Genomic DNA, 19,319 nt, shown 5'->3' on the forward strand with positions numbered 1-19,319 from the left:
AGTAACTACGTAGTCTAAGGCACAAAATGTCTTCGTCCACTCGAACACTGGGATCGTGGGTTCTAATCCCTCTCGAGATATGGATGTCTGCGTTTATTCTACACTTGTGTTCTCGTACGCAGGTAGCATAAGTCAGGATAACGTAGTTGGTATAGCGACTGGCTACTGGCTGGACGACAAAGGGGTCGGAGTTCGAGTCTCAGCAGGGTCAAGAATTTTCTCTTCTCCACGTCATCCAGACCGGCTCTGGGGTCCACCAAACCTCCTATGCAATGGATACCCAGGCTCTTTTCCCGGGGGTAAAGCGGCCGGGGCATGAAGCTGACCACTTACCTCCAGCTACTGCCGAGGTCAAGAAAATATGGATCTATATATCCAGTCCCCATACGCGTTCATGGTGTATTGCTTAGTCAGTTAAGCACAAGCCTTTTTACCTTTACCTGTGTATGTAGGAGCCTTACGACGGGCTGATACTCCGTATAGATTTCCTACCGAGTGTCCATAACATTCAAATTTCAGAATTAATTATATCTTAATTGTTGTAGGCCAGAGAGCCTAACCCGTCAATGTAGAAGAAGAAGAAGATAATCATGATGAAGAAATAAGCCATATGCCTCTCAGAGATATATACGTACGGAATGACGAAACTCAAGTAGACAATAACAAACTCACACAGACATCCCTGATGCTACAAAGAAAGGAAGAAACCCCTGGAATCATCAACCCGTATTCATTGGCACTAGGACTAAACATGTTCTTAATTAGCACTGTTATATATGTATCTATGGCTTTACAGCCCTTTGTTGGGCCTTGGCCCCTCTTCAGTTTCTTACTCCTATACGCAGTCGCCAGGACTCACTGGACGGGGATTAGCCCGTTGCAAGGTCTCTACCTGCACACAGACATCCATGCCTCGAGTGGGATCGGAACCCACGAACAGAGTGTTCGAGCTTGCGAAGACTGTTCATGCCTTGGACCACGTGGTCACTGTGATCGGCTGATTAGCATTGTTACGACTCTGAAACATAACCCCTCTCACTGAGGGAATACTGCATTGTAAGAAACTTAAGTTTAAATAGAAGTCCATATTAATTGCACAATTCAGGGCACAGCACAGTGTCGGGCTTGAAGATGGAGGCAGCTAGCTCCTCCTGCACTTGGACTTGATCCGGTAGACACCGTGACGTATGGGCGGAAGTGTTTGAAAGCCACGTACTGAGGAAAATATTCAAATATAAGGAAGAGAAAGCTACCGGAGCAGGGTAAACTTACACGATTTTCTCAATGCGCGCTCTTCACCTGAAATATTTAGAATTATTGTATTACACAGGATGAGATAGGCAGAGCATGCAGCATGAACAGATGATACGAGAACTGCGTACATAAATGTTGCCAGGAAACATTAAAGTAATCGATTAAAATAGAATAGGTAGATAAAAAGATGGAAAAATGCTCCGACTGATTGAAAGAAGTATTTTTCGAAGAATGTATGGCCCAATTAAGGAAAATGGTATACAGAGATCAAGGCATATCTATGAACTTTACAAATTATATAACGAACGAGATACGAGTATCATGACAGTCATGAAAGCAAGGCGGTTGAGATGGCTGGGATACCTGTTTACACTACAGGAACACAACTTATGCAGGCAGTCAATTCTACGTAAACCAGAGGGCAGCCGACGAGTACTATCAGATAGGTGGACTCAGTTGAACAATATCTGAGGACAATGGGAGTTAGAAATTTGACACGAAAGTCACATGCTCGGGACTAATGGCGAGCAATCGTAAAAGAGGCCAAGTTTCATCATGGGCTGTAGCGCCCGCAGAAAAAGGAAAAGAAGGAGGAGGAGGAGGAGGAGGAGGAGGAAGAGGAGGAGGAGGAGGAGGAGGAGAAGGAAAAGAAAAATTCCGGAAAGAAAGTGTGAGGTTGTGCAATGATTTCAAATGCAAGTATTTGGGTTACACAGTGTTGATAGGTTTTGTGAACACGAAGATGAACTTTGTGGTGCCTAAAGAGGGGAATTTCTTAACAACCAAACACCTAAGAACAAGAGGAGTGTTAACACCCAAAAATCTTATATATCAAATATATATTAGTTAGTGGGCAATGCCTAATGTAAAACAGGACTAAATAAATCGGTCCTTGTCAGAGAACTTCCAGTTAATATTTAATGAGGGTATCGTGACGGAGGTGCGACAGTTCTATCCGACAATGAATGACAACATTGCACATTGGTGTAGTAATAGATTTCACATCCTCCACTAGCACATTAAGAGCACTAGACACCGCATTAAAATATTAATTACTCTACGTCGTCTGATAGATAAAAAACATAATGAATAAAATATAAAAAATTATAATTCTGCCTGGAGTTTTGTATGCGTACAAAATTTTGTTTCTCACATTAATGGAATTATACAGAGTGAGGCGTTTGAAATCATGGCGCTAAAGAGAATATATGGACCCAAGAAAGATGATAACTGGAGGCTGGGGAAAACTACATAATGAGTAATTCTATAACTGGAGCTTCTAGTCAAATGTATTTAGAATAATCAAGTCAAAGAGTATGAGATAGGCAGGGTGTGTAACACGCAAGGGAGATAAGAAGACTGCATAAATCAGTTTGGTGGAAAAATCAGAAAGAAATAGACCAATAGGAAGACTTAGACATGGGTTGGAGAATAATAATAAAACTGATCTTAAAGAAACAGGATGAGCGACAAAGACTTGATTCATCCGGGTCTGATGAGTATGGAATTTACTTATTCTGTAACGATATAAATAAATAAGTATATTATTATAAGACTTTATTTGCATCTCGTGCAAACACTGGTTATGGACTCGCAGTTTCAACTGCTGCATTTAATTTGAAACATACGACAAAATTATATTCTCCATCTTCGAAATTTGTCAGTCTAAGAATTTCTCGGGCAGATATGTAATTAAGAATTTCAAATTTCACTGTCATGAAACTATCAGATTCCCTACAAAATTTAGTTTACATTCCGTCAACTTTATAATTTATCAAAATTCAACAGCCTTTAAATGTAAGTAATAATGTCAACAAATATGCACATGATATTATTTGTACTTGTTCAGAAAATGGATTTCCTCCATTCCCTTATTAGCAAACAATTAGAATGTTTTAGTTTTAATTTCTTTTCTTCCGTTGTTCTGCTTCTCTACGGCACGGACGTAATATTATTTTGTTTCGTCAGCAAGTAAGTTTCTCCAATGTAAAAACAGTTATGTATATGTGAATGTGGTTCTTCTAGAAGAATGGCACACGAAAAATATACTGCATTAACCAAAGGATAGACTCTGCAACAAATATTTTTCTGGACATTATCCATTGTCCTCTCTTCTAAAACGCAGTTCTGTTTATATTTCAAAACACAACGTTCGGAGACTGAATTCTGACTCCTTCTTCAGGTAAAACCTACTCAACTGGGCCAAACCGATAGAGCTAGTCCCTATTTCTGAAGACTAGGGACTAGCTCTAGCGAATGGACCCAACTGAATAGGTTTTACCTGAAGACGTAGTCAGAATCCAGTCTCCGAAACGTTGTGTTTTGAAATATAAACAGGCCGGTGTTTAGGTTAAAACAGAACGCCGGATAACGTCCAGAAACATAATATCTGTACTGATGTACCATTGTCACAAAATTTAGTTCTTAGATACACTCTGTATTTGTATATTAATTTCTTTTCTCTACCACATTTCTCCTTTGTGCATGCACAGGATAACAAAGGTAAAGTATTTGATAAATAGTCCGGCGGGGGGATACAAAAGTCGAGACCATACATTTCCCCTTTCGGCACTCTCGGAAATTTCGGAGAAGTCCGGATAAAATATGACCCTATCTTCATGCTAAACAAAGTAATCTACAATTTAAAACGGAAAATGCATCGTTCTACCTTTAAGATAAATGTGTTTTGTGGTCCGCAAATGGAAAATATCTTAAATATAAAGAATGTATACACATATGATTTGGTAAGAACATGATATAGTGATGTCAAGATTATATAATAACATATTAACCCAATTATTAATCATTAGAATAGGGCCCTTTATTTTTCAACAAATTCTCACATACAATCCAAATACGGCAGCTTGGGTTTCACTCTAGATTCCTAAATTTTGGACTCTGCCCAGACTCTAATGATCTAACGGAATCAAACGATTCGGGCTCAGGACGTGTCTCCGAGCTCGGATGAAATAATTGGAAGTCACATATTTGTTGGGGCTGTTAGGTACTGCTAATCTCAGTCGCTTGATATATGCATCACATAACGTGATGAGTGGTCAGAGATCCTGGCTACAGATCCTAAGGTCCCGGGTTCGATTCCCTGCGCTACCAGATTTTCTGATGAGTACTTGGTCTAGAACAGGGTCCACTCAGCCTCGTGAGCATAACTAAAGATCTATTTCAAGGAAATAGCGGCTCCGGTCTAGAGAAACCGAGATTAACGGCCGGGGGATCCGCTGCGCTGACCATGCGACACCCTCTATCCGCTATAGTTGGCACTAACTTCGCCGACAAGCGGTGGTTGCTCTGTCGGTATAGTTCGCTTGCGGAGTACAGGCCACGGAGTTTAACGTGATCACCTGAAGAGAGAAACAGACCCAGTTTCCTAAATGTCGTGTTCTTTTAAGATGTTACACGGTGGACAAAGCGAAGAAATCCAGAATGTTGTGAACCACGGACGTGTCCATATAGGATGGCCAGTATGGATTTGTCTGAGATTCTTCTGCTTCGGTTCCCGCTGTTTCCTTCTGTTTCACTGACTCGTACTGTCTATCCTCTGCACGGTACACAGCCGATATTGCTAATATTTTAAAGAACAAATTCTCCCAAAGGCAAATGACACTACGCTAGCTTTGTTAATAATTTAACATGCTCGGTTTCTCACGCAGTTACTAGTAAAACATTTTTAAATTATTTATTTAGAACCGATGTATTCCATGCGGTAAAAATATATGTTCTCTTCTGGATTAGAGCACTGTATGGTCCGCAGGCAGCAGCGCCTCTGAGGTGTGTTTTGCCCCCGTTTTTAGGACCGAAGGGAGATGAAGTGATAAGATGTTAGAGAAAACTGCATAATGAGGGACTAAATACGAGTAATTTGTATTCTTCGCCAAATATAATTACAATAATCACGTGAAGAAGGAGATGGGTAGGGTATGTAACACGCATAAGGAGAAGAGGGAGGTATAAAGGATTTTGGTGAGAAAGTCAAATGGAAAAACGACAAATAGAAGGCCTGGACTTTATAGGAGTATAATATTAAACTGAATCTTGGTGCGATAAGAATGGGGCGGTATGGAATGGATTGATATGATTCAGGATAAGAAGCTGTGGAGGGCTCTTCTCGACACAGACGATAACCTCCAGGTTCCCTAAAATGTTGGGAAATTCTTAACAGGCAGGGCTACTGGAGGCTACTAAAAAAGGGTTCAGCTCCATGGAGTTAGTCATGGAAGCCTGTTTATGTTACTTAAGTTGTTGGCGTTGTTAAGTTGTGTGGGTGTGCACAATGCTGCTGGTTTTTCGAAGGTATATGTTGCCTCCATCTTCACGTTTTAACTGTTCAGAGTTGTTGAGCTTCTGCGTATGTAATAATTTACGTTCAGGAAAATAATCTCATTGGGGGAGGAGGTTGGCGGTCTCAGCCAATAGGGGCAGTGGACGAGGAATGTTGTGTTAAGAAATCACCGGACAACTTGAGGGTCCATGAATCCAAAAATACTTCATTGGAAACTGATGGTCCCAAGCGGTCACCCACCCAAGACCTCGGTAAGCATGACCTAAACTGCAGATCCAACCTCATGGAATGTGACAGGAAGATCGCTGTTGGTCGTGGCCTCGTTTCTGTGCGGACAGGAAGGAAGAAGAATTCTCCCGTTTCCACTTGAGATATACAGCTGCTGAAGGTCTTCTAGTGAAGGCATGTCCAACTTCAAACAGATTGTGATCGAATTTTTAGGGTCAAAACTGCCAGTGATCTACCACCCCCTTCTATCGTCGTACCCTGCTTTAAGCAAAAATATTGGTCACAATAACACGACACATGATGTTTGTTGTAAAAGCAATATACATTGAAAGTACAGACTATTTTAATACGTATTTTCCCTTCAAAATCTGAATATAATCATATTACATTAGAAGTGAATTTACATGCTTATCACGTATAATTTCCTTATAGGCCTATAAGATCGACCAAAAATCGTCCCGCGATCGACGCGTTGGACATGCCTCTTTTAGTGCATTCCTTGGCCTGTATATGGGCTGATGCATTACTAGCGCAATTTTCCCAGTCCTCTGTACCTATTGGCTCAGACGGGCCACCAACCACTGCTCTCCGCGCGATTTTACGACAGGTATACTTAACGTATAAACAGAAACACGCCGATCCTTCACACTTTCACACTGAAAATGGGAGCAGCATTTACTTCCGAAACGTCGACAATACTGCCCACAGTCGGATGTTGTAATCATCCGAGAACTGAATTAACACCAACAGTTAACCACCATAATAATGCCAAATCAGTAATATGGAGATTTTCACTAAAGAATTTAATAAATACGGTTCTAATTAATATAGAGCAAAATGGACGCTTTGCATGGATACTTGATTGTGTACAAACGAAGACGTTTGTACCAATTTAAAGTTTCATACGAACTATCAGTGACTTAATACAGAACAAAAAATAATTCCTTCTTTAGTAGCAAATAATGGCAAAATAACCTCAGCTTTTGAGGAACTTCAACCTCAACAGTATGGACGCAGCCCACCCGGTCTCGCCATATTTTCTTTATGATCTACTACAACGTTTTCTTTTCAAGTGTCCTATTACCTTCAAATTTTCTTAATATAGTATATTACGATTATCTTATGAATCAGATGCTGTCATATGTCCGGTCCATCTAATTATCATATATTTAATAGACCCAATAATACAGAGTGTCCGGATGAAAAGTATCCAAAATAAAATAATTATATTTCAGAAAGATTTTATTATACACATTTATGGGTTACACCATTATAAAGGAAAACTATCAAAGTTTTTTCTGAGTATATAACTTTCACAATAAATTTCAACGTGGGCTCCCTTGGTGGTACGACAAATATCCAGACGATCCAGCATGTTTGGTGTTACCATAGCCACAGCGTCCCTTATGCGGGCTTTCAGGTGTTGAAGGTCGCCGATCCTAACCTGGTAGACAATGTTCTTCATATAACCACAAAAGATAAAAATCAGTGAGGTCAAATCTGGCGACATAGGAGGCCAAGAGATTGATACACTTCTGCCGATCTATCTCTCAGGCATCACTCTGTCCAAGTAATTCCAAACATGGTGACAGAAATCTGGCGGCGCATGCGCGTAAGCCGGTCATGGAAAAGAAAAAATACAGGGATTTTCTTTCTGATGACATAAACCTGATACGTGCATGACAATTACGTTCCGAGATATGTTTTATTTTGGATACCTTTCATCCGGACACCCAGTATTTAGGTGACTGCACAATACAGGAATAATAACGAGTTTCATGGACGCGTCTTCTCTGTTACATCAATCGAATTACACGGCCCTAAAGCAGTGATGGTCGTGTTCTTCACATTCACAGCTGTTGAAACCTCAAATCCAACATGGCTGAAAATAGTTAATAGTTTTATTGTCCAATGACTACAATTCATCTGAAGACTGCAGCAGATACAGCTGCCGAAACTCTGATTATATCATAGGCTCATAGGCTTGAGAGACGTTGAGGCTCCCACATTTTCTAGACAATCGGCTCACGGACAACGGTGAGGTTGTCAGCTTTACTCGCCGGCCGCCCTTTACCCACAGGAAGATTACCGGTTCCCATTTCTGTTAGAGGCTGCGTCGATCCCAGGACCATAATGAGGACTGAAGGACTAGGTAAATTGAAAAGTCCAATGACCTCATCGGGAATTGAACCCGCTACCTTCCGGCTTGTAGCATAGTGCCTCAGCCAACTACGCCACCGCCGGTCCCGTTGATTACAATTAAGATCCAGAAAAAGATAGGTTTCTGAACTGAATTAAACGGGAAGTAGACTTGTAGGTGTCTGGTTTTGACACACTGAATAGTGATAATACTGATCCCTGTTTGTAATCTTGTGTCATGGCGCCTGATTTCGTTAGGTGATAACTCTTGGGAGGGGGCTTCCAGAGAAACAACAGACGGAGGTAATGGAAGGAAAGAGAAAGGGATTCAGATGTATCTGTTCCAGTTATTCTGAAGACAGAGGACGTCAGGATAGTGAAAAGATTACAGGCTGCTGAGGTTTCGACTTCCGATGGGGGCAACGGATTGATCTCCAGAGCTATTATGGGGCCCATCCTGTCTCCAATATGACGGTACTTTGGTGGGGGGGAGTCTTTCCTTGAAACAGAGCAGCTGACAACTAAATCTAACTACTTACACATGTTCACTTAGCGTTGAAGTTAAAAATCTAAGATATGCAGAATGATTCTAATTTATGGTCGGGGTTTCCGTAGTCTATAAACCAAAACACAGACAATAATTTAGAAATATTCTGTGCTTCCGCTCATGTATATGGCTTTATTGCGTGGTGCTTATTTAAGCACAGGGAAAACTTTCCGCTTATATTTGTTCAGTAATCCATTTCTTATATTTATTTTTTACTTTTTATCGACTGTTGTGGTTTTTATGATAGTCACTAATCTCCAAATCCGGTTCAAAATTAATGGCTTTGGAAGACAGTTTTTAAAGTTTTATTTCTCTTAGAATTTGCGACATAAAAACAGTTTTCCACCTCAGAAAAGAAAAAATTTCTCGTTCTCTTTTCGCCGGTTTTGTTAAGTTCCACGTGAGGTCAGGTATTCTGTAAAACTTAAACCATAAAGAGAATAAAGTGGAAGGACGGACCTAGTTCGTGACACTGTTCAGTCCTTGGGACTGCTGGGAAAATGTACATAACTATCTCCATTGAGCTGAGCCCTCCTTGAGAAGCCGCCAGTCACGCAGCTACTCAAGAACTTTCCAACATTTTATGGAACCAGGAGGTTCGTTACCTTGTTCACAGGAGCCTTCCACTGGTCTCTATCCTGCGCCAGATGAATCCAGTCCATACTACGCCATCCTTTCTCTCTAAGAACCATTTTGGTATTATCCATCAACTTACGCCTTGTTCTCCCTATTGGTGCCTTTCTTCTGGCTTTTCCACCAATATCCTACACGCATTTCTCTTCCTACATTCGTGCTACATGTCCTGCCCACCTCACCTTCCTTAACTTGATCATTCTAATTTTACTTGGTGAAGAGTACAAGTTATGAAGCTTCTAGGAAAATGTATATACAGGAGTGATTTATAAATTCTTGAAAAAATATTTTACAAGCAAGGAACATGCATACGATATATCGTCATAAAATTCAAAGGCACCACACATTCCATTTCTGTATTTATTATACAAAAATTACATATTGCTACTACATGACCAATAACAAGGGCCAGTGATTTTGTTAGGTAACAAAATAAAAATGACATCTTCCTTATATAAACAAGTAACATTTATGTTTTGGAGCTCCAGTGAAACAAAAGCCTTTCCATAGAATTCTGTTAGCGAATTGTTAATCTTTTTCCATTTGTCTTATCCTTATAGGTTGTGTGGAAGACCAAATTACACACACGTATAATACTACAGGCATAATTACAGGCTCTACTTTCGTAGACAGCAGAAGAGAAGCTAAAGATTCCGAACTAAATGGCATCAAGCAGTCCTCGAATTTAATCTGCTTTCCATCCTTTTCATGAACGTATTTTTTATTTATTTGATAAAATCTGAAAATCTGTGACGATGGTGCATTCGTACAAGTTTTTGGACATTATCCATCGTCTTGTCTATATCTAAAAACAGTAACGCTTGCTACCATTCAATCCAGAACCTTTTGTCTTCTCGTCTGCTGTCCAAAAATATAAAAATTAGAATATACAAAACTATAATTTTACCTGTGGTTCTGTATGGGCGTGAAACTTGGTCTCTGACATTAAGGGAGGAACATAGATTGAGGGTGTTTGAGAACAGGGTGTTGAGGAGAATATTTGGACCGAAGAGAGATGAAGTGACAGGAGGTTGGAGAAAACTGCATAACGAGGAGCTTCACAACTTTTACACTTCTCCAAGTATAATTAGAATAATCGAGTCAAGGAAGATGAGGTGGGCAGGTCATGTAGCATGAATTGGGGAGACGAGGAATGCGTATAGTATATTGGTGGGAAAGCCAGAAGGAAAGAGAGCACAGGGAAGAGCAAGGCGTAGGCGGGTGTACAATATTAGAATGGGTCTTAGAGAGATATGATGGGATGGTATTGATTGGATAGATCTGGCTCAGGATAGGGATAAGTGGAGGGCTCTTGTGAACACGGTAATGAACTTTCGGATTCCATAAAGTGTTGGGAAATTCTTGAGTAGCTGCTGAATTGGCGGCTCCTCCAGAAGGGCTCAACTCCATGAGTAAGTAAGTAAAATAACTCCTGAGTCACATGTCATATTGTTTCTTCTTGTTTAATTCTTATGACCCCCCTCCTTGGTGTCTCCACCTTATCGTGGTGAGGGGGTTTGAGTATGCCAAGGACCCTGAGAGCTATACCAGCGGTAGCGTAGCTACTGGCAGGGCCTCCCTTGCTGGACAGGTCAAAGGGTAGGCATCAGACGAAGAGAGACACCAAAAACTGATGTCGGAAGCAGCGTCATCAGCAGCGACTTGAAGCACAGAGCAAATGATGCTCGAGATGGTTCAAGTTCGTATAGCAACAGGCGTGACCAGAGTGGTTTGAACGGCTGTTGTACTGCGATGTGGAAAGCAAATGGAAAAACTACCACATTATCACTTTTCCTGGATAGTCTCTTTCCAAAAACAGAAGATCGCATTAAGTGGAGAAACTGTTTTGAAAGAGACTGTGGACCTGTCGTCTGACAGATTACTGATGATGATGATGATGAATTCTTATGATTTTAAGCTGTCACACAGCGGTGGTACAACGCCATGTAGTCTGTAGATAGTTAAAGCTTAAAAGAAAACATCGCCTCCATCTTCAGTGTTGAAGAATAAACGAATCAAGAAACAAGCATTAAGCATGTAACTTAGTTACATGTTTTATGTTTTTTATTTGGCTTATCTTCATAGAATGTTCCTCAGAAAGATGCGTTTATTTTCAATGTACTACACGGCGTTGCTTCACAGAAGCCAGAACTCTTGGAGTATAATTCTGCTCCCGAACTTCGGTCCCTGAAATAGTCGTCCGAGCTAACTGTAGTACAGTTAGTCCAAACCCGCACGCTGCTTTTATCGAATAGGTGTGGTCAAGAACACCATAATTTGATTCTGGAGAAATCGAGATAAGAAGAACCCGATAACATGAAAAACGCTCGTTGTTCATAAAACGGAAACTGCTTTCTTTTTATACATTCCAACGACTAAGTTGCGATTTTCAGCTCCAGAAAACGGTATGATGATTCGAAGGAGAAATTTCCGCTGATAGTACTGAATTCTCGAAACGAGAGGCACTGCCTTGCAGGAATCTCTCCTGTACCCGAGCCTGTGGAACAGAGAAAACAATCATACTAACAGAAACTGTTCTGTTCAGTTCCACATTCTACTGTATTGTACTGGGATTGAAATAAACGCAGTGCAAGTGTTTTCTACCTTGCAGACAAACTGCAACTCAAGAACAAGCTGTAATGGAAAGACAAGGACGCACACGTCAGTGTAACGTAATTACCTACATAGGCCCCCGAGGATTCAGAGCCTCAACGTACGTTCACCAGAGCACCGCAATGACGTCAAGTATTTATTGCTTTATTAATACAGTAGTCACCAAAATGTGGCATTGTCTTATTACAAGAAATTCTGCAACAGCTCATTTCTAAATACCTAATTTTATTATATTTTTACACCACATCCATGGAATAGTATTTAACTACTACGTGTGTTCTAGTTGAAAAAATAATGTCTAATGATGAAGTAAAATTTTATTGGAAGAAAAGTGTTTATATAACTTTTTACGATTTACTAAATTTAGTTATATTTTCTGATATGGTCAGTGCGTGCTGCGGTAGAGTGCTGAAAATTAATCAGAATAAAAAAATAATCATGCGAAATGTCGAAAAACGAATGCAGTTTCATGACACAACTTTTAAAACATTAAGAGTACTCTCATTCAGCCCCATTTACACACTAGAAGTACCAAACAGTCATACAAATGGGCCAAATGGGCACAACATTTCAGAGAACATCAATTCCAAAGCCATCATACTAGTGTGAAGCTATGGGTCTTGCCCTAAGAGTGGACAGTTATCGAACTAGACATGACGTTATTCGAGTGCTGAATCTGAGGCCACACCATTAACTACCTAACTCCATGGAGGAAGAGTCCTTTTGAGAAGCCAACAGTGGCTCAGCTACTCAAGGATTTCCCAAAATTTTATGGAAACTAAATGATCATTACGGTGTTCACAAGAGCGCTCCATTGGCTCCTATCCCAAGCCAGATCACTTGCAAGACGTTCATAAGGAAATTTCCTGTCATAATATTGTAACGTGTCTGGAGTAGATATTTCCATGGTAACGCGATAACATTGAACCGTTGCGTAGTGAGTAAAGTAAAGCTATGACCGTACCAAGACGTGAAGGCCCATAGGGTTGTGAGACGTTGAGGGTCCCACATTGTCTAGACAATCGGCTCAAAGATGGCGGTAAGTTTGTCAGCCCTAATGCCGAAACAACGAACGCATTCCCGCGGAGATGAACAAGAGAAGGCTGCTGAGTAACAACGGATGGGACAAAACACGTTACCACCGCATACAGAGCGTTCCCGAAGCAAAGGGTTGCCGAACACGCAAGATCGAAACTTGGCGAATGGTGCCTCGTATCCGGTCCGCATAATACCTACATAAGCCGAGGACCATAGAGCTAATCAGCCTTCATACAACGCAGTTGGAACCTAGCCCTCATACAGTACAGTTGGAACCTAGTCGAGGCGTCGCAGAAGTCACGTGATACCACGAGCGATAATAATTGTATGGTGTGTAAGTGTGAGTGTCCAATAAAGATTCGCTGAATCCGAGACCCGAGTGAATTTATTTGTCGCGTGACGTACCCAACACGTGACAATATTTTGCTTCCATGTAAGCACGCTGGATATAACGTAGAGGTTCAGCATACAAGAATCGAGATACACAGGGAGCAAAAGTAAAGCTTAGTGCGTTCTTAACTGCTTTACTGTTTCTTTAATGCCTATTTTAATATTATCCTCTCACCTTCATATTCTCTGCCATCCTCTCACCTTCATATTCTCTGCCAAGTTTTTACATTAAACCGTGTATGAGTTTGTCATCTCCCTCATCCGTGCTCCATGTCCAGACTAGTGAGGGTCTAATTCTTTTCACCCTATAATATTTTATGAAGAATAAAATCTATCAGTCCTTTATTTTCTAAATTTACTTCATCCTCTCTTTTCTTCATCTCTCTAAGGTCCAAATGTTCTTCCCGTTACCGTTTTCAGACACATCTAATCTATGTTATTCTCTTTGGGTGAGAAAACAAGTTTCACGGCCAACCTCGTGCAGCTAAAGATGATGTCATGTTTCGTGTAAGAGAATGCTTAAGTTTTGTTATAGGAGACATGACATTCAAAATTATAAGCTGATTCTTAACATTAAGAACCATGAATTAGGTAAAGGTATTTTTTATACGTAAGAGAATCAAATCAGCAATGGAAACAGTAGAGTTTCCTCGTGAAAGGTTGTCGTGCATAATACTAAGACGGATATGGTGATTAAATTTATGATATAAAGGACAGCTGGTATGAGGAACTAGAATGTGTATTCAATAAATTCCTCAAAATGTCATGTGAATATTTTGTAGGTAGGGAAGACATTTTAAAACCAGCAATTGGGGATGAGAATTTACACGAAATTATTAATGATAATGGAGTTAGAGTAGTAAATTTGTCATATCCAAAAATCTTACTGTCAAAGGTAAAACGTAAAATTCATAAATTTACTTGCACATAGTTTGATGGAAAGACTTTACAATAAAATTGGCCATATTTTAGTTGACAGGAGACGACATTCAAGCGTACTTGATCGCCGATCATTCAGGGCAGCAGACTATGATACTGACCACTACCTTGTGGTGGCAAATGTTAGGGAAAGACTGGCAGTGAATAAAAAAACAACGCATAGAGTTCATATGGAGAAGTTTAGTCTCAAGAATTTAAAAGAGATAAAGGGCAAAGAACAGTATCAGCTCCATGAAGTTAGTTATGTTAACATTAGCTTCGAAGAAAGTTTAATAATATCTGTATATACTGGTAGCTCAAGACAGGGACAAGTGGAGAGTTCTTGTGAACACGGTAATGAATCTTTGGGTTCCACATAATACTGGGAAGTTCTTGAGTAGCTGCATAATTGGCAGTTTCTCAAGAAGGACTCACCTCCAGGAGTGAGTGAGTGTATGTATAGGCATGTAACATACCTTCTAAGACCACGATGTAGATAGAAGAATAGTATTGAAATAGATCTTCTGGCAGTACATTATAACAGTGTTACGCTAATCGAATTGAAATGACCCCAAGAAATTTGTAGCATATACTGCAACCTAAGTGTAATTAGAATGAATAATTGAACTAAGATGAGATGTGCAGGACGTCTAGTAATGCATATATGATTTCGGTGGGACAACCAGCAGGAAAGAGGCTACTAGGAAAATCTAGACGTGGGTGGGAGGATAATATTAAAATTGGTTTTAGAAATATTGGATAGTGTGTTATGGAGTGTATTTATCTGAATCAGGATAGGGACCAGTGGAAAGCTCTTGTGAACCCGGTAACAAAATCTTGGGTTCCATAAAATTTTGGGAATACTTGAGCGACTGAGCAACTGACAGCTTCTCAATAAGGGCATAATGGAATTAGTCAGTTCGTTGTTATTGCGAATGTCATGCTTTCCTCGTCTGCTATTTTCTTTTTCATTAAAATTCCTTATAGAAAATTTAAAAACAGATTTCAAGCTACCGAAAAGTCAGGGTCATGTCGGTTCAGGTTAATTACTGCTGGTCCTCGCCAGCACAGTCATTGTTGGTTCCGAGTCTCGTGTCGCTTATGACCATATTTACTGCCTCGCGACTTTGAAACTAGTGCAATTCAGCTACAGAAGAGTCAGTAATACATAAAAATTGGATTATTATAGAAAATTCGGAGAGGTGAATTGACTTATATTTGGGGGGTGGGCCCACTCCATTTGGAATTTTTAAAACCTGCTATCCAGACTAAAGTTTACAGTGATTTCCCTCACTGCAATGAGAACGCAATGCTGTTGTGACGAATTACACGACGACCATCCGTAAATTTTGATGGGTGATTAGCAAGTTTTAGGAATTTGGGTTCTCAAAGTGATGCTTATAAAGTCCTATTTTCTCTGATATGACGCCGTGTAATCCGCTGAAAAGTAAGAAACTGTTCGGAGAAACGTGTCTCCCCCGTCTTGAGGGCTAAAGAATAAGATAAGCAAGAAAGCAGCATGAAGCCGGTAGAAAGCAGGGCTCTGAGAAACTTCGGTCGACTTTCAAAGGACTACGCTACGTTATATCCCGGACGATAGAGAACTATTCGGTTTACAAGTTACTTAACAATGTTGCTTGTATTGCAGACACTAAGAATGCAAAGGATATTCGGTAAGTGATGGTGAATAAGAAAAAGACATGGACTTTGAAAGAGGCAGTTGCGTCTTATTTGAAAGCATTAAGTTGGGATCCTCGCTGAAAGATCGAGGAAAACAGTAACAACTCTCAGCGACGATAACAGCTGCACCGAATCGGGCAGTATCAGAATGCAAGTCTTCAGAGCCATATTGTTACATTCCCTGCTAGAACCATTCATGCGACTTCATTGTTCACAATGTCCTCTCATCTCATCGTTAAAAGTCAATACATTGCCGTTAAATTACCCAAGAATCAGCTAGAAAGGATATGTATGGAGAATGGAGGAGTTCTGCAATAATAACTGAAACCAGTATGTGAAAACATGAACGAATAAAGTAAACAGTTATGGATGTAAATTCATTCATTCATCAGTAATCTGTCAGACGACAGATTAAATAAAAAAAATAAAAGAAAGAAAACACACGAAGAAATTCTGGCAGGGCCTATCAGTCCCTTCTGTGTTTTCTTCTACGTATTCTCGATATTTCAGACTCTTCAGAGACGAAGAGAAAGTGGACTGGTGAGTAGCTGACTGAAGTCCTTAGCAAGAAGTGGTCGTGACCTATTTGAAGTACAATCCTAGTATATTTCTGGAAGGAAAATGATGACAACCAAAATTAAGAAAGTCGGTGTCCCTGCAGAGATTAGAACCGTGAACCTCTTAAATACGAGTCCAGATCGTTACCGCTACGCCACCCTGCTCAGTGGTATTTCGTACTATAAGTATATTATTATATAAAACAGAGAAAGCAATTAACATGCTTCACTTTTCACAGCTTTACCTACAGACCCGTCTGTTAGTTCTTGCTTGCTTTTAAAAATAAGGTTCTGTAGGCTTTGCTGTGCTGAATAACATTTCCCGTTAATTTTATGTGCTTCATTCGTGGAAGTGACGGCAGAGAAGTTAACATTTTGTTTCCAATATAAATACAAAGCTTTCAGTTTCTTTTGAGCGTTTTACCTCTGGTGATACTTAAAAAAGCTTATGCACAGAAGAAGGCACTCACAAAGCCACGAGAATGAATGGTATTTTTCCCATCTTTTTTTAAATAATGCCTTTTGTGTTTTGGAGAGCCCGCATGACTTCACTTACAATGAATTATACCTCCGGGGGTAAAGGGAAAGTAGCAAATTCAACCAAGATTTTTACAAAAATACGCAAAAAGATATAGCATGAATGAGGGGTAGGAGCAAAAGAAAGGAAGCAGGTTAAAAATAAATTAGAGTGATAAAGAGGAGAAGGAACGGTGAATGGCAAAATGTGAACTGGTGGGAGAAGGGTGGTACAATATCCCAGTCTGTCTCAATGAGACGAGATGGGGGGGGGGGCAGGAAGAGGACCTTTTGGAACAATAAGATCTCACTACTCTGCATCTGCCACGGCAGGACAGACGGATTGCAGAGGCACGAAGTCAGCGCCTCCTTACACGTAGCATTTCAATGCAATTTAAATTTACGTAAAAATTTCTAAAGAATATGTAGTAACCAGTTCTTATTCCACAATTAATGACGTTTACGGAAAGAACCGTTCAGAGTGAGAAGTGTATAGAACACACAAATACACTGTGGGCAGAATGCAGAGTTCTATTACGTTAAAGCCAACGGTTAAGTACAGAGCCAATGAGTTTTAAGCCGTTAAACTCTCTAACTGCAAGTAAAGTTTCTGTTCAATTTCTATCCCACATATTTTCAGATTCATTTTCAAAACAGATCGGAAGGAGCCCACTTTCTCCGATCTGTAGTGTCTAAGTATGGGAAAATTATTTCCTATAAATAATACTGTATTTGTTTACTGTATATTCTATTCTGAAATTATAATTAACTTGTGATTAAACCTAAAATCTAATTTTACTTTATGAGTCTAGAGTGATGGAAAGGTACATTTCAGAAGTTCAAACAACTTCTTTCCCATCGTAAATTGAGGGCAAACTATTTCTAACAAACGGAAGAACTACATTAATAAAATATGTTATCCAGCTGTAAAATATGCTATGCAAACCGTGGGCTCCATGTCCATCTTGAACTAGAACTGAAACTGCAGACATGAGACTATGTGTTACGCAGATATGAACCAGCTGACAGCTCCGAGACATGAGACACTGTGTTACACAGATTTGAACCGTGTTGTACTCGTATTACCGCGCTGCGACATGCTAAGCATCCATGTTTATCTTAACTCTGACGCCAACAGGACAATCTCCTATTATGTTCATTGTGCGTCAATGAACTCACGTACACGATGAACAGGTAGACGAAGTTTTCAAGACAAAGCTTGTCTTCCAGACTTAATGTTGAACATTTACGCTGAAGAAGATGGTGCAACGTGGGATGTCTGTTTTATTTACAAGTGCTTACGGCAACACTCTGACAAGATAATGCAAAACTGTCTCACCAGGAATTATTTAAACAGATGCTGCTGTTCTTATAAAATTCGACATTTAAAATGAAAGGGACTGACAATTCGCTGTAGCAATTAGTAACATAAATTTTGTTTGGATCCTTTGTTTTGTGGCCGCATCAAGCGTTTTTTTTAGAAATGTTTTGTTTGCATGTTTGTAAGAGAAAACAAGGGAATAATTTGTCAGTAAATTTCAAGAATACTGCTGAAGCAACGTGACTTTGGGAGAAAGAACGACTTCTGATATTCTTGAGTATTCAGTACGAACGAGGAAAAGCGTCTTAAGTTCTAATAAAATTCCAGAGGAGCATAGACTAAGATAACCACAAATGACAATCCACACTCAGAAACGACGTTGTACTATGATGATAATTTATTGTGGTGACTAATCAGACGGGGTTTGGATTGGATGACTGCCTTTATTACGCACTCCTTTACAATCATTCGGAATCGCAAACAATTACAAGAATTCACAACAAATCTTCAGCCGAGCCCTTCTTCCTGGACTGTCGAGGACTCGCTCCATTCTCATTCTGATTTTGTTCTGTACTACTTATATATTCGTAGCTTCGAGGCGGAAGCATAGGAAACACCGCTTCCTCTACTGTTGTATTTGCAGCGCCGTTACATAGCAACGGGGGTTATTCGATTGTTGCCTGCGTATTCGTTGCCGCGGGAATGTGTTTACCGAATCGTTGCCTAGCAATGGGTCTACATGTCACAATATATAAGACCTTCAATTGGACACTGGGCATATCCGAAAAATACAAATACCCTCGTGGCGAGATCTGTAACCGTAAAACACAATGAACAATTTACTTCTTATGCTGGCACGCAGTCATTTCCACAGCCAGTTCAATAAGACTTAACACTGGTGAAAGATGGTGCCACAAACTAGAGCATTATGAGGTCAAATCAAGCTCACAATTTATGTTATCACATTTTATGAATTGGAGAAGAAAGTCGTTCTTACAGTTCCACCAAGCAAAGCAGTTTTAAATTAAATATAATTGCTCAGATTAAAAAGGTAACACTCGTTTGCGTTTTCGTTGTCTTACGATTCGGACTGTACCTGTTTTCTTCTTTGCGTTATTTAAGACCGCCAATCCTACCGCCATAATTCGATGTCGGCTTAAAGCTTCGCCGTATTATAAAGTTACACAC

The 19,319-nt window shown here is 40.0% G+C and overlaps 1 long non-coding RNA gene across 1 annotated transcript in view; it reads right to left on the reverse strand.

The window, feature by feature from the left end:
- Window positions 1-11,232: 11,232 nt before the first annotated feature.
- Window positions 11,233-19,319, reverse strand: part of LOC117282808 — a 77,772-nt gene continuing 69,685 nt past the window's right edge. The window contains exon 3 of the long non-coding RNA XR_004513690.1: window positions 11,233-11,595. This is a non-coding gene — a long non-coding RNA (uncharacterized LOC117282808). The remainder of the gene's footprint in view (window positions 11,596-19,319) is intronic.

This window comes from Cryptotermes secundus, unplaced genomic scaffold (genome assembly GCF_002891405.2).
Source record: "Cryptotermes secundus unplaced genomic scaffold, Csec_1.0 scaffold558, whole genome shotgun sequence".
NCBI classification, from domain to species: Eukaryota; Metazoa; Arthropoda; class Insecta; order Blattodea; family Kalotermitidae; genus Cryptotermes; species Cryptotermes secundus.